General features: G+C 46.8%; 1 protein-coding gene across 1 annotated transcript in view; it reads left to right on the top strand.

The window, feature by feature from the left end:
- Positions 1-16,079, top strand: part of LOC138452918 (NACHT, LRR and PYD domains-containing protein 12-like) — a 2,075,892-nt gene that overhangs the window by 1,719,108 nt on the left and 340,705 nt on the right. The gene's annotated exons all lie outside the window — the stretch shown is intronic.

Here is a 16,079-nt window from a genome sequence, read left to right as displayed (position 1 = left end):
ATTCATCACCCTCCAGGATATTGGGGACTGGTTTTGTCTCAGTGTTCGGACCATCTAGGTTTACTGAGCAGAAGTCTGGTTTCGGGCCAGGTGAAGTAGCCCTCTTAGGAGCACTGGAATCTTAAATTATACACCAGCAACTATGATAAGGAGCTCAGCCACTCGCACCCACAGCCCCGCACTGGAGAGTGGAAGGAGAACTGAAAGGGGGAGATTAGAGGAGGCCATGCTGGGTTTCTTGTTTGTTTGCTCTTTTCGGCAAATTATCTTTCTATATTTAGTTTTGTCCACCCCCTGAACACTTCCCTAGTAAACACATTGGACTCGATGAGTCTGGTCGTCGTGTGCTTCTCAAATGTCATGACCTTCCTGTTTGAGATCATGAAATCAGATGGAGTAATGTTATTGAGAATGATCGGCATGCAGCCTTGTGTTTTGCTGGTCTTCATGCACTGGAATCCTGCTTTTGGGATGACAGTCAGGGAATCTTTGCATTGCTATGTCTATTGGTTGTGGAAAACAACTCTGGCGGATAAAAATATGACAGCAGTAACATTCTCTACTGTTTATTTACCAATTGTGGAGGTTATAACAAAATGTGCGATGCTTGGATTAGAAAACGTGACCAGTCTCCAATTAGATATTTCTGAGTAACTCCCACCCAGTTTACCCTCCTTGCCATCAGAATAGAGTTAGGATTCACACTAGGCCCCGCCCTCCTAGTATTTATCCAATGAGTAGCTCCATCTACAAGTGTAGATGTCGATTGGTAATGGCTCCACCCCTCCAATAACCCCCACCAAGGCTAGGGCAGCTGGGGATAAATGTAATGCAGGTATTAATATAGGGTGTTGAACGCTGTTCTTGCTGCTATTTTTACAGTGTCATCATCCTTCAACTGAGGACTAGGAGGAGTGCTGTCAGAGGTGTTCGCTTTCAGCAGTGCGGCATGATGGTCTATGGATGAATATGGTGTGAGGCCCTTTCCTCTAATTCAGAAGAGTGGAGTTTGGTGTTTCGAGTGTTAGGGAGAATTCTCATTCAATGGCTAATTTCCCTTACCTATAGAGTCCCCCAGCAGCTTTGCTGGATTTGAAGGGTTTTGTTTCTTTTTCCTGCTAAGAGTGAGACCCTTTTTTCCACTCTTAGGCATTTTTGCTATGTGTGTTCTAGGCTATTTATTGTGTTTAATGCCTTTGGGATCTTTTCTCTCACCCATAGGAACCATCTTTTTACACATGTGTTACACAGCACCCTCCGTGCAGTGACACAGGGGTGTTGTAGCGACACCCAAACGTAGACTCCATACCCTGGGACTGACTACTGTCTCCCAGGGCATGTAAAGTCCCAATTGACTTTACTAGTCAATTGTTATGAACTAAACCAGTACAACCCATCTTACTATGGAGGTACTGGGAAGGGTTAATAGTTTTTCTCTGGTGTTCATTTTCGAGAGGGTACCGTACAGTCCCTCTCTCAAAGGTTTCTGGCTGGTGGCAGTGGTTACTACTGAAAATATTTGACCGCAAATATTAAGTTTACTCCGGTAGGTTTTATTTGCCAGAACTTTAATATCAGTTCTTTCTCGTGTCTTTTTCTAAACTCCTAACTAGGTCAGTGATCCTTTGTTCGTCCTTTTGGCGGGCTTCTGCCAAGAAGCCCTCCTTTCGGCACCACTGAGTCTGGGGTGGGTCCGTTGTGTGGGAGGGGGAGTAGGACCACTGGACAGGGTTGCCTCAGCAACCCATGTCGCACTCTAACCTGATAGGCTGGAGGGTCTCCCGCCAGGATGACCACTCCACTGTGTGAGTGACAGCTAGGCTGTATGAATGGGGATCTTTTTGCATAAATGCAGGGTCCTGAGGACTGGAAGAGCAAGACGTCGCCACTGGAACTACGGAACCGATGAGGAGAGAAGCCAAAGAATTCTGCAACAACTGAACCACCGGTGAAGCCCTGCTGCAGCGTCTCACCACTTTCCTCCACATGACGAGAGGAGATCTTCATCTGGAAAGCCTTCTTCCCTTGAGCTGGTGGGGCCAACCAGTTTTCCAATTGCCTTCTTGGACCTGCCTTGGTCGAATCAACAGTGCCCAACACTTGGAGGCCGGAGAGCCAGGCAGCCATCCACCCGGACCTCGATTTAAAGGAGCGTACCTTTTATTCGTTGGGCAGCACCGAGGCTGGTTTCATCCCTGGGTAGTGCAGTCACTCGAACCTTCCTCCATGACGAAAGTCCCTCTTACTCTGCTGGATTACCCAAACTGTAGGAACTACCAGGAACAACCGCCACCGCAGGAGCCTCTTCTTCATTTTAAGGTACTTTATTCCGCCAGGCCTCCCTTTTCGTGCGGTAGCTCTAGAGGTGTTTTAAATCCTTTTCCTTCCTGTTGGGTTGGCCGCCCCTATCGTCTAACATTGTCTTTCGCCTTCTGCACCCACCTTTTCGAATCGTTAACCAAAGACTTGACTGCAGCTACAAGAACATTTTGCTCCTGGGCCCTTGGCCCTGTACCACTGACTCTGGCTACATTTGTTAGAACTGCCTTCTCTAGATTGCTTCTCAACTAGAACTGTGTTGTTGCACCTATTTCTTATAACCACCTTTTCCTTCCCACTTTTAAAACTTGTGAAGTGCCATTTTGCTCGGTTTTCATTTAAGTGTACTCTATGCTAAAGTACTGCCTTGCCTAACTTGTTCACAAACTTATTGGGAATTGTTGCTAAGGTACCTAAGAATATATTGCGGTATAACTTGTTCTTTCCCTCCCTTGTGAGAAATTGCTAGATTGCCATTTGTGTTTGGTTTTCACTGTGCCATTTTGCTCAGTTTTCACTCTTGCTGAACCTTTTCTACAATTTAACTAGGGAGTTGTATATACTTTTCTTGACTGATTTTAACTTGCTTTATTAACTGTGATTAATGTGTTGAACTAGAAATGTGTAAAATAAATATATATTCTTTTTAATAGAAAGCTTTGGTCAGTGTTTCCTTGTGCCATAGTGCTGTAGTCCTATTCTGTAAACCCTGAATACTGCTCATCTCCCTCTTGAGATAAGTCTGACTGCTTAGCCACAGCTACCAACTAAATCTGTATCGTACAGACGGATACCAAAGGGGATTTATTGCATATACATGTAGTCTTAATCTTCTGTAGTGTTCCCTAAGAGAACTGCACAGGATTCTGCCTAACATTGAGTTTCAGCATTTGTCACACTCTATGCACCGTGCTTCCCGTGTATCTGCATCCCGTCGTGCACTTGTCTGTGGAGCAAAGGGTGAGAGGTGAATAGGTCCGGGGACATATCTGGTACGGTTTGGTGCGGCAGGTTAATGGGGTAACTTGTAAGTTTACCATTTAGTCCGTATGTAATATGTGGCTGGCTTAGCCTTTGCCATTTCCGGTATTAAAGAGTTTTTCTTTGCTTTTTCCGGCCTCAAGCCTTTGATAATGCCTATTACTAGAGCCTACGCATACACAGCAGTGCCAGAATTACCTTCTCTCTTAACGGTGCTTCCTCCTCAATATATGTTCGCAACGGTGCTGTTGCTTCTGTGGTTCCCACTCCCATAGAGTCCAATGGGACTCAATGGGAATGGGGACTTAGAATTTACGAGCGCTTGACTTCCCGGCCCGTCGTGGCTGTAATCTCCCGGTGGCACCCGGAAGTCATGCACCATTAAATTATTCTGAGTTTGGCGGAAGCCCGCCAGTATCACCAACAGGGTTACCTGATGATAAATCTTGGGTTGGAGAAGGAGGAAGCTGCTGACCAGAAGGATCTGTGCGTCCATCAGACGAAGTACGGGCTGATAGTCAATTGGGAGTTCCAGCTGGAATTTCACAAGCTGTGAGTGCGGCATTCCAGCCCCCTTCAATGAGTATGGAAAATGTTATCGTGGATGTCGTCTCTCAGGATTGTATTGAAAATAAGGGTTCGAGCGAGGGCCTGTAATCTGGCGCTATATTAAAGTAAAGAGTATTCAGGATCTTAATCAATGTAAAAGCAGATTTTACTGAAAGGATTGAATCCTTTGAGATCATATCACAATCGCCCTCTGGCGAGGCTAATAAAGTGTCTCTAACTGATCTAATTAATAGCCAGGAACCCAGACTACTATGGCAGACGTAGCCGGGCAAACTATGGTGCTTGAAGACACCACTATATCAATTCCTCATCAGGAAACCAGTGTCCATCAGCCGGTTCCCATCTGTCCAGATTCTAGTTCCGTTCTGCGAGTGGTACCCACAGCTTCTTCAGGAGGTACCTTATCCTCTCAGAAGACTTTGCATACATCTAACTCTATACATAGTCTGGCTGCTTCCTCTCATGCAAAGATATTCACATGAGGAAGTCCAGCATGCCTGAGGTCACTGACGTTCACCAAAGAGGGTTTGTGACGGATCTCAGAAACATTGTTATCACCAATCTAAATAAACCAGAGCGGACTGAAACCAACCAGAGAGGCGCTTAGAAACAAGCTCCTCTTTTGGTTACGCTCTAAAACGGGCCATGGCTGTATTAGAGTACGAGATCTTCGATTGTTGTGTAGGGAGCAAATTAAAGACTGGTGTTCTGGGAAGGACATGGATTGTATTATTGTTGGTTGTGGCCAAAGCAACCTGCCTTTATTCTTGAGTCACTACAATAACATGAATGACTCATCACAGGCTTCCAAGTTAAGGATTGTACTGAATTAATGCATTTATTCTTTTCCTTTTCCCTGGTCTGCTATGCTCTTGTTATATGTTTTGGACTATTTGTGTAGGTGTGTTTGCTGTTTATGTTTGTGCTCACGCCCTTATGCCTGTGCCCTGTGTGCCGGTCTTTTACAAATAATTAAATAAATCAAAAGCAGAAGGTCCTGATAATCCAGGACCAACAAGAACATCGGCCGCCACCTCGTTAATTCTAGGTTCTTATTCCCCTCGTCTGATATTGATGAGGTATCATCAGGTGGAACACAGAACCAGATAGGACACAGCTTGTGGTGTTTTTATGGCTTCCCAAGTTTAAGTTTGCTATTATGACACACAATCACAGTTATTTGATGCCAAAATGGTAAAGGGGTATTTTTTCAAGTCTCTGAAAGTATCATCCATAGTTAAAAGCATATTAAGATCCGATGTTTTAAAAACAAGATAAGAAGTCCATAATGATTTGCATTTTCCCTTATACTTTTGTGGAGGAAAACTGAATATCCTTGGAATGGCCTGTCATGACCTCTTGGAGTGGCTTCCCACTGCTATCACACTTTGGCAGTCGCTAATATGAGATGTTGCTCCATGCAAATGAATGCCAGCCTTCCTGATCGTGTTGCTAGAATTATCAAGAGGAATACATATCGGTGATTCAGTAATCTTGGCCAAGGTGGGTTATACTTGCGGACGCCATAACAATTGTGGGCGCGTCAATTCTTGCTGATTCTCTCTGAGCGACATCAATGGTTGATGGAATAGTGGAGTTAGTCAGATCCTCACTCTCCAAATTTCTCACAATGATTGGTTGAAGGTCCTGCTTAGTGGCTGAGGGAGAACCCTCCATTAGTAGGATCTTATTTTCAAATTTGCCCGTCACTTCCGCACAAAGAAGCTACTTCCGTGGGTCTGGGGAAGAGGGTGCCCCTATGTGGCCACATCCTGCCTTTGCCTTCATTGAAGGCAGCCCAAAGACAGGGCTTCAAACATGGCAGCCATTTCAGCACTGAAATAAGCTTGCTGTAAGAAAGAAAAGGTCCAGAGAACCACACCTACGAAAGTAATGCTGAAGATATCAACATGGTATGGGGCAAACACCCTGTAAAGACTGGAGGGGTTTATCTGTCATACTACCCACTTTGGTTGGGGTAGAGGCACAGAAGCACCCCTGTCAAGGCTCTCAAAGGGTAGCAATGGACGGCCAACCAAGGCTGAGACTCCAGGGAGGTACAGTGAATCCCCAAGTCCCCACAGAGGAATGTCTACACGCTATGTTATCTACTCCACTACTTAATACAATATATACAGGGTTATTCAGCACCACAGTTTTTTGTAGCCTCAGTAATAGTGCACCAACTGGGAATGGTCATAGAAATGTTCTAAGATTATTACACACTGCTTAACCCCATAGGCATAAATGTACATATGTAAGCAACACTTTAAAACTATGGCAGAATGCTTTCTTTAGAGTCAAGTTGCAATACTGTGTGGAGATCCCCCCCACCTTGGAGACCTGTAAGAATAGGTAAGTTATATTTTGTGTTTATGTTAATGTCCAGTCCTTATATGTTCATTACCATACCATCCTGCTCAACCGACTTGTGATAACCTGGGTATCACGGATCAGGCCCTGGCCTGGCTGACCTCTTTCCTCTTCAACCGACCCTCCCAAGTCCAACTTGGGTCCTTCCTTTCCTCTATCTCACTCTCCACCTGTGATGTTCCCCAGGGGTCTAACCTGTCTCCCTGACACTTCAACCAATTCCTGCCACCCTTGTTAGGGAGAATTCTCTGTTTAGGCTGAATTTCCCTACCTAGTGAGTCCCCCAGCAGCTTTGCTGGATTGCTGGGGTTTATTATTTTTCTCCTGCCAAGAGTGAGACTCTTTTACCCTCACTCTTGGGCATGTTGAAGTGTGTTTTCTTGGTTAAACCTTGTGTTGAATGGGCTATGGGGTCTTTTACTCCATAGGGCCTCATATATTTTTGTGATGTGGGTTACACAGCACCCTCTGTGCCATAACCCAGGGGTGTCCTAGGGACTCCCCAACATAGACTCCATACCCTGGGACTGACTACTGTCTCCCAGGGCATGTAAAGTCACCAAAGACTTTACTAGTCTTAAATCATGAACAGAACCAGTACAAACCATCATATTGTGGACGTACTGGCTGGGGCAATTCGATTGCCCCAGGGTCTGTTAGTCGAGGGGGCACGTCTCCGTCCCCCCTGATCGAGTTTTGGCTGGTGGCAGTGGAAACTACGTTTTATATTCGACCGCGAATATTTTCCTATGGGATTTCCCATTGTTTTAGGCTAACACATTTAATTATTTATTTACGGTAGCCTTAAACATACCGCCGGTTTATATATTTATTATTATAACTCCGGTTGGGATTTTTTGCCAAAACTTGATGCTAAAATGGCGTTGGCATTCGCCTCTGTAACTCTGACCCAAAGTGGAGCCCTTTGTCCCACTTTTGGCGGGCTTCTCCACAGAAGCCCTCCAAAGTGGTGCCACTCTGTCTGGGGTACTTAGGAGGGGTGGAGGGGGATTTAGGCACCCTGGACTGAGTTACCTAGGTAACTCAAGTCGCACTCCGTCCTGATTGGCCCAAGTGGTGAGCCGGCCGGCTCACCACTTAGCATGTTTGAGTGACAGCTAGGCTGGGTGAATGGGGGTTGCTGCATAAAAGCAGGGCTTTGGGGACTGGAACTTCAAAAGTCGCCACAGGACCTAAGAATCCAATGAGGGACGAGCTGAGCTGATCTGCTACGACGACACCGCCGGTGGAGCCCTGCTGGACCATCTCACCACTTTTCCCGACGACCGAGGAGAACTCTTAACGGAGTGGCTCCTTCCCTTGACTGGTGGGGACAACCAGTTTTCACCTTCTTTCCGCTCTTCGAGGTATCTCGTGGCCGCCTTGCCAGTGCCAAGCACCCCGGCAACCGGAATACCCACCACTTTTACCCCAACCGCGAAAGTCGGTACAACCCTTTAACCGGAGGACTCCGCGGCTGGTTTCTTCCCGGGCAGTGCAACGACCTTCTTCTTCTGCTCTTCAGCGAGATCTTCTTCTCCCCTGACCGACGTCGAGCCTTGCTGCCACTGCCTAGAACAACTGCCCCCGCTGGAGGATCCTTTCCGTTAAGGTACCGTGTTCCGCCTGGCTTCCCTTGCCACCGACTGTACGGGGTAGTTTTAGCCCCCGGCTTTCGATCCTGGGATTGCCTGGGACACTTTGGCTAAACTTTCTAAGCCTCTCTAACCCTTTTCCGAACTCTTTTGCAAGACTCTGAATCCCTACCAACTGTGTGATCTTGGGCACGTTTTCGCTCTGTCTGCTCTAAGAGTGGGCCCTGCTTAGTGACTTTTTCCTCACCTGTGACTTTGTGCTTCTTTGAGCTTACAAAAAGTGTTCTTAACCTTAGAGTGGTGTGTTTATCCTAATTCTGCTCCTTCTCCCTTCTTTTTACCTACTAGAGTGTCATCTAACGTTAAGCGCTCACCTCTGTTTGAATTATGTGGTGTTAACCTAGAGTTGTCTAGATAGGAATAAGGATTGGGACTGCTTTCCATATAACTGTGTTTAGAGTGTTTCACTATATTTTGCTAGAGTGTTTTCAACTTATGTGTTCTTGAAAATAAATAACTATATACTTTTGAAACCAAGCTCTGGTCAGTGTTTGCTTGTGCTATTGTGTCTGAGTACATATTGTGTATACTTTGCATACTGCCTAACTCTTCTTGAGGGAAGTCTGACTGCTCAGCCACAGCTACCAGGTAAATCTGGGTGGTGCGGACTGCTACCAAGTGGATTTACTGCTATACCTGTAGTCTTAAATCTTTTGCAGTGTTCCCCAAGGGAACTGCACAGGTTTCTGCCTAACACTGGTGTACAGCGGTGGGATTTGTATTGAGTATACATTTTATTGTGCTCTAGATACCTTAGTGCAACTAACCACAAAGCTTAGCACTGTAAAAGTAATCCTCTAACATGTCAGTTATAGAAAGCTATAGTCAAGAGTCCCTTGCAGCCAAAACTGCTGATTGTTTAAGAGTGCTCTGTAAACATAAGGATCTCCTGACTAAGGGCAAGAAAATGGAGCTGATTGAAAGATTGTTAGCTAACCAAAGTCTGGGTGATGGTTCAGAGGAACCTACCACTCCAGCAACTGTAGATGACAGTATTGAAGTTAACATGGAGCAAAATGTTGATGATTCTGAGGAAGAGTCAGAAGAGGAGGGTGAGGCTGTTGTGACTGTCCCCCCTAGGCCTCTGCCTGCTCTACCTGCTGTACCTACTGGACCTTTACCAGGTCCCACATTTAGTCCTCAGTACTTTGAACTGGAGAAAATGAAACTAGAATTGGAGTATAAGAAACTTAATGCTCAAACTGACAAAGAGCTAAGGCTAAGGGAAATGGAGCTCAAGTATGACTTAGAAATGAAGAAATTATCTGTTGAGAATGCTTCTCTCTCTGGCTCCTCTAGAAGTTCCAGTCCTAAAAGACCCCGGATGCCTAAAGAATTGGTTGGTATGTATGAGCCTAAGTTGGATGTGTTGGATCGGTTGTCTCTGTTTGAATATAATCATGGGCTCCAGAACATCACAGGAAATGACTTACTCCCCTGGTTGTTCTCTAGGCTTCCCCCTGTTGCAACTGATGTGGTAATGGAGATGGGGGAGGAGGATAAGAAGGACTATGAATGTGTGAAGCTAGCTTTAATAGCTAGGTTTGGGAAGACCCCTTCCCAGTATCTTAAGAGGTTTAGGAGCCTCAAAAAGCATGATGGTACCCCTTGGGCTACCTGGGTGAGTGAAGGGTTGAAAAACTTAGAGGGATGGATTAAGGGTTACAAGGTGAACACTTATGAAGGTATGAAGAATTTGTTTATGTTGGAGACTATTTATGATGCCTGCTCTCCTGAGCTCAGACAACACTTGGCTGATTCCAGGGAATTGGATTCCCGGAAACTAGCTAAGGCTGCTGACTTGTGGGTTGCCAACAGGGCCACTCACAAGGATTCTGGGGTAACTCAGAAGAAGGATGGGGAGAAACAGCCTAAAAAGGACTCCAAAGAGAATTCTAATACTACAAATTCCAAAGAGGGCCCCAAACAAAACTATAAGGGTAAGCCACAAGGGAAACCAAATCAGGCTAGTGTACCTTCTGGTCCCAGACCAGAAGGAGGTCAGAACAAGCCTCCATTCCAGCGAGCCTTTGGCTCATGCTTTGTTTGTAAGGCTACTGACCATGTGAAAGGAGATCCCAGATGTAAGGGTAAACCTTCAGGGGTCCAGCTTGCCTCCTTAGCCTTCGCTCCAGAAGAGGAAGTACATATGGCAAGTGGAAACTTTCTATTACTAGCTGATGAACCCACTGGAGTCTCAGCTAGTGTTTCTTTAGTCTCTCTGGGGTTGTGGGAACAACAGAATTTAGATGTCTATAACTCTATCCCAGATAATACTAAAGAGTATTATAAGGACAGTGTCCGGGTGAATGGTCAGGAGACTCCTGCATTAGGGACACTGGAGCCAGCATAACTGTGGTGGATGAATCATTTTTCAAGGCAGGGGATGTTGCTAAGGCACCCAAATGCCTCACCAAGTTAGCTGGTGGGCCTGTGCAGATGTGTCCCCAGTTACCAGTTCTCATCCAATGTAATGATATGGCTGTAAAAATACCTGTCAGTGTACAATGTGAAGTGCCAGGTAGGGTTCTGTTGGGTAATGACCTCAAAGCTCTTGGAGTTGTGTCACATACCCCCAGACCACCTAGCAAAAGGTTACAGGAGCTCACAAAACCTGCAAGAGAGAAAACCCTGCGAGGGTTATCTCAGGAGATGATGACAGAAATCACTCCTCTCCCACTGGAGCAACTTACTGCAGTAACTACCAGATCAGGAGCAAAGGGGCAACCCAAGACTCCTAGGAAAAAGCCAGCAGCAAGCACTCCAGTGCTTCCAACAAGGACTTCCCCTAGGTTGTCCAAAGTTACACCTGTAACTCCACCTCCAGCTGAGGCTGAGAGGGAGGTACAAACCTGTGTGGTTGAGCTAGACTCTGAGGAAGAGCTAGAAGGAGGCCCCAACCTTATTGGAGATTTGGACCCTGAGGACCATCCTGAGCTGCAGTCTTTACTGGCAGAAGTTGGGCCTAGCAGGGCAGCTTTTCGTAAGGGGCAAAGAGAATGTCCAACTCTGGAAGGTCTCCGCCACCAGGCAGCTTCTCAGGCTGATGGGCAAGAGCCTGGGAAGTATAGGTTACACTGGGAAGATGGCCTCTTCTACAGTGAACCGACTGAGTCTGAACCTGGAGACTACAAACGCCTTGTAGTCCCACAAGAGAACCGACAACAGTTCTTACAACTAGCCCATGAGATACCTTTGGCTGGTCACTTGAGTTTCAAGAAGACCAAGGAAAGGCTCTCTCTCTACTTTTATTGGCCAAAGATGGGGGCTGAAGTAGATAGATATTGTAAGAGCTGCCACACCTGCCAGACTTCTGGTAAGGTTGGTTCCAAGAATGTGGCACCTTTAGTGCCTCTCCCAGTTGTGGGAGTCCCATTTGAGAGGGTAGGGATTGACATTGTTGGTCCCCTTGATCCCCCAACCTCCTCAGGCAACTGGTTTATCCTTGTTGTAGTAGACCATGCTACTAGGTACCCTGAGGCAATTCCTATGAGGACTGTTACAGCTCCGGCTGTGGCTAAGGCCCTCCTTGGTATTTTTACCAGGGTTGGGTTTCCTAAGGAGGTAATCTCTGACAGGGGGTCAAACTTTATGTCCCACTACATGAAAGCCATGTGGAAAACCTGTGGAGTTACCTACAAGTTCTCAACCGCATACCACCCTCAGACAAACGGGTTGGTTGAAAGGTTTAACAGAACCATGAAGAGCATGATAGGTGCTTTAGAAGAACCCCTTAAGAAAAAGTGGGACCTTCTACTGCCATGCCTTCTCTTTGCTTATAGAGAAGTCCCTCAGGGGCGAGTAGGTTATTCTCCCTTTGAGCTTCTCTATGGCCATCCAGTCAGAGGTCCATTGGCCCTGATTAAGGAGGGATTGGAAGGTGCTCCTCCCCTCAAGCCAGTCAGAGTGACTGACCATGTGATAGGTCTCCGGAGGAGAATGTCACACATGATGGCAGAAGCAAGTGACAACTTGAAAGCTGGTCAAGCTCTGGTCAAACATTGGCACGACCAGAAGGCTAACATGGTTGAGTTTACTCAAGACCAGCTAGTTCTAGTTATGCTCCCAACAAGGCAGAGGGCCTTGCAAGACAAATGGATGGGACCCTTCAAGATTGTGGGAAAACTTGGAGAGGTCAACTATCTGGTGGATCTGGGCAGACCCAGGGAAGCTCCTAGAGTCTTCCACACCAACCGACTAAAAGCATACATCTCCAGACCTGATGTAGGAGCCTTACTTCTAGCTTCAGCTGCAGAGGAAGAAGAGAGTGAATCTCTCCCTGATCTCCTCAGAGGTGTGCCTTTAGATGAAAAAGTTGAAGGAGTCAATCTCTCTTCAGACCTGACACCTGAGCAACAAGAGGAGTGCAAATCTATGTTAAATCAGTTTGCCTCCCTGTTCTCACTGTCACCAGGCTTGACCCCTTGGGGCCAGCATGAGATACTCACTGGTGACTGTCTGCCAGTCAAAAGCAGAGGATACAGAATGTCAGAACATATCAGAACCCACATCAAAGGAGAGGTCAAGAAGATGCTTGATCTCGGGGTAATAGAGCCCTCTACTAGTCCATGGTCTAGCCCAGTTGTGTTAGTACCAAAGGCAGGATCCAAAGACTTGAGATTCTGTGTGGACTATAGAGCTCTAAATGCAGTCACCAAGACTGATGCCCACCCTTTGCCCAGGACAGATGAGTTGGTGGATAAACTTGGTGCAGCCAAGTACCTCAGCACATTTGACCTGACGTCAGGCTATTGGCAAATAGCCCTGACAGACCATGCCAAGGAGAAAACTGCATTTTCAACCCCAGTTGGCTTGTACCAGTTTAAGGTCATGCCTTTTGGACTAAAAAATGCACCTGCCACATTCCAAAGGATGGTGAACCAAGTTCTAGCTGGGATGGAAGACTTCTGCATGGCATACTTGGATGACATTGCAGTCTTCAGCCACTCCTGGGAGGAGCATGTGAACCACCTAGGACATGTGTTGCAGGCCCTTGAACAGGCCCATTTGACAATCAAAGCCAGTAAGTGCCAGATCGGTCAAAGTAAGGTGGTCTACCTTGGACATGAGGTAGGAGGTGGAGAAATAAGGCCTTTGCTCAGCAAGATTGAAGCTGTGCAAAATTGGACAACACCAACTACTCAAACCCAAGTGAGAGCTTTCCTAGGCCTCACTGGGTATTACAGGAATTTCATTGAGAACTATGGGACCATAGCTTCTCCACTGAATGTAATCTCCTCTCCCAAATTCCCTAAAAAGGTAAAATGGAATGAGGAGTGCAATCAGGCCTTTGAAAAACTGAAGAGAGCTCTTTGCCAAGCTCCAGTGTTAAGAGCTCCTGACTACCACCAAACTTTCATTGTACAAACTGATGCTTCCAATGTAGGTATAGGTGCAGTTCTAAGCCAACTGGATGAGAAGGGTAGGGAGCACCCCATTTGCTTCATCAGTAGGAAACTGAAGGATCCTGAGACAAGGTGGGCAACTATCGAAAGAGAATGCTTTGCTATTGTGTGGGCACTGAAGAAGTTTAGGCCATACTTGTATGGTTCTACTTTTGTTATTCAGACTGACCACCAACCCTTGAGATGGTTAATGCAAATGAAAGGGGAAAATCCAAAACTATTGAGATGGTCAATCTGCCTGCAAGGGTTTGATTTCACCATTGAGCACAGGTCAGGGTGTCACCATCAAAATGCTGATGGACTCTCTAGGATGTATATCATCGACTAGAGGTATGAGGTTCATCCAGGAGTGGATTAAATCCTCCTGTCCCTTAGTCTGGGGGGGGCGAGTGTTAGGGAGAATTCTCTGTTTAGGCTGAATTTCCCTACCTAGTGAGTCCCCCAGCAGCTTTGCTGGATTGCTGGGGTTTATTTTTTTTCTCCTGCCAAGAGTGAGACTCTTTTACCCTCACTCTTGGGCATGTTGAAGTGTGTTTTCTTGGTTAAACCTTGTGTTGAATGGGCTATGGGGTCTTTTACTCCATAGGGCCTCATATATTTTTGCGATGTGGGTTACACAGCACCCTCTGTGCCGTAACCCAGGGGTGTCCTAGGGACTCCCCAACATAGACTCCATACCCTGGGACTGACTACTGTCTCCCAGGGCATGTAAAGTCACCAAAGACTTTACTAGTCTTAAATCCTGAACAGAACCAGTACAAACCATCATATTGTGGACGTACTGGCTGGGGCAATTCGATTGCCCCAGGGTCTGTTAGTCGAGGGGGCACGTCTCCGTCCCCCCTGATCGAGTTTTGGCTGGTGGCAGTGGAAACTACGTTTTATATTCGACCGCGAATATTTTCCTATGGGATTTCCCATTGTTTTAGGCTAACACATTTAATTATTTATTTACGGTAGCCTTAAACATACCGCCGGTTTATATATTTATTATTATAACTCCGGTTGGGATTTTTTGCCAAAACTTGATGCTAAAATGGCGTTGGCATTCGCCTCTGTAACTCTGACCCAAAGTGGAGCCCTTTGTCCCACTTTTGGCGGGCTTCTCCACAGAAGCCCTCCAAAGTGGTGCCACTCTGTCTGGGGTACTAAGGAGGGGTGGAGGGGGATTTAGGCACCCTGGACTGAGTTACCTAGGTAACTCAAGTCGCACTCCGTCCTGATTGGCCCAAGTGGTGAGCCGGCCGGCTCACCACTTAGCATGTTTGAGTGACAGCTAGGCTGGGTGAATGGGGGTTGCTGCATAAAAGCAGGGCTTTGGGGACTGGAACTTCAGAAGTCGCCACAGGACCTAAGAATCCAATGAGGGACGAGCTGAGCTGATCTGCTACGACGACACCGCCGGTGGAGCCCTGCTGAACCATCTCACCACTTTTCCCGACGACCGAGGAGAACTCTTAACTGAGTGGCTCCTTCCCTTGACTGGTGGGGACAACCAGTTTTCACCTTCTTTCCGCTCTTCGAGGTATCTCGTGGCCGCCTTGCCAGTGCCAAGCACCCGGAATACCCACCACTTTTACCCCAACCGCGAAAGTTGGTACAACCCTTTAACCGGAGGACTCCGCGGCTGGTTTCTTCCCGGGCAGTGCAACGACCTTCTTCTTCTGCTCTTCAGCGAGATCTTCTTCTCCCCTGACCGACGTCGAGCCTTGCTGCCACTGCCTGGAACAACTGCCCCCGCTGGAGGATCCTTTCCGTTAAGGTACCGTGTTCCGCCTGGCTTCCCTTGCCACCGACTGTACGGGGTAGTTTTAGTCCCCGGCTTTCGATCCTGGGATTGCCTGGGACACTTTGACTAAACTTTCTAAGCCTCTCTAACCCTTTTCCGAACTCTTTTGCAAGACTCTGAATCCCTACCAACTGTGTGATCTTGGGCACGTTTTCGCTCTGTCTGCTCTAAGAGTGGGCCCTGCTTAGTGACTTTTTGCTCACCTGTGACTTTGTGCTTCTTTGAGCTTACAAAAAGTGTTCTTAACCTTAGAGTGGTGTGTTTATCCTAATGCTGCTCCTTCTCCCTTCTTTTTACCTACTAGAGTGTCATCTAACGTTAAGCGCTCACCTCTGTTTGAATTATGTGGTGTTAACCTAGAGTTGTCTAGATAGGAATAAGGATTGGGACTGCTTTCCATATAACTGTGTTTAGAGTGTTTCACTATATTTTGCTAGAGTGTTTTCAACTTATGTGTTCTTGAAAATAAATAACTATATACTTTTGAAACCAAGCTCTGGTCAGTGTTTGCTTGTGCTATTGTGTCTGAGTACATATTGTGTATACTTTGCATACTGCCTAACTCTTCTTGAGGGAAGTCTGACTGCTCAGCCACAGCTACCAGGTAAATCTGGGTGGTGCGGACTGCTACCAAGTGGGTTTACTGCTATACCTGTAGTCTTAAATCTTTTGCAGTGTTCCCCAAGGGAACTGCACATGTTTCTGCCTAACAACCCTTCGCCCACCGCATTGCTGCTCTCTGCTCAAACATTCAGTGCTATGCGGATGACACTCAGCTCATTGTCAGGCTCCCCTCAGCCACCTCTTCTTCCTCTCTCATCTCTGACTGTCTGTCCGCCATCCAGGAGTGGTGTGCCGCCCATGATCTCTGACTTAATGCTAGTAAGACTGAGATTCTCCTCATCAGCACACTCGCTCGCTCCTTCCCTGTCACTCTCTGGCCGGCCGGCCTCCCTTGGCCCTCTTTCTACTCTCACCTGTGTGGCT

Source organism: Ambystoma mexicanum, chromosome 4p (assembly GCF_040938575.1).
Source record: "Ambystoma mexicanum isolate Mex_15411 chromosome 4p, UKY_AmexF1_1, whole genome shotgun sequence".
Taxonomy (NCBI): domain Eukaryota; kingdom Metazoa; phylum Chordata; class Amphibia; order Caudata; family Ambystomatidae; genus Ambystoma; species Ambystoma mexicanum.
Note: the sequence above shows the minus strand (reverse complement) of the source record. Positions and strands in the feature narration are given on the sequence as shown.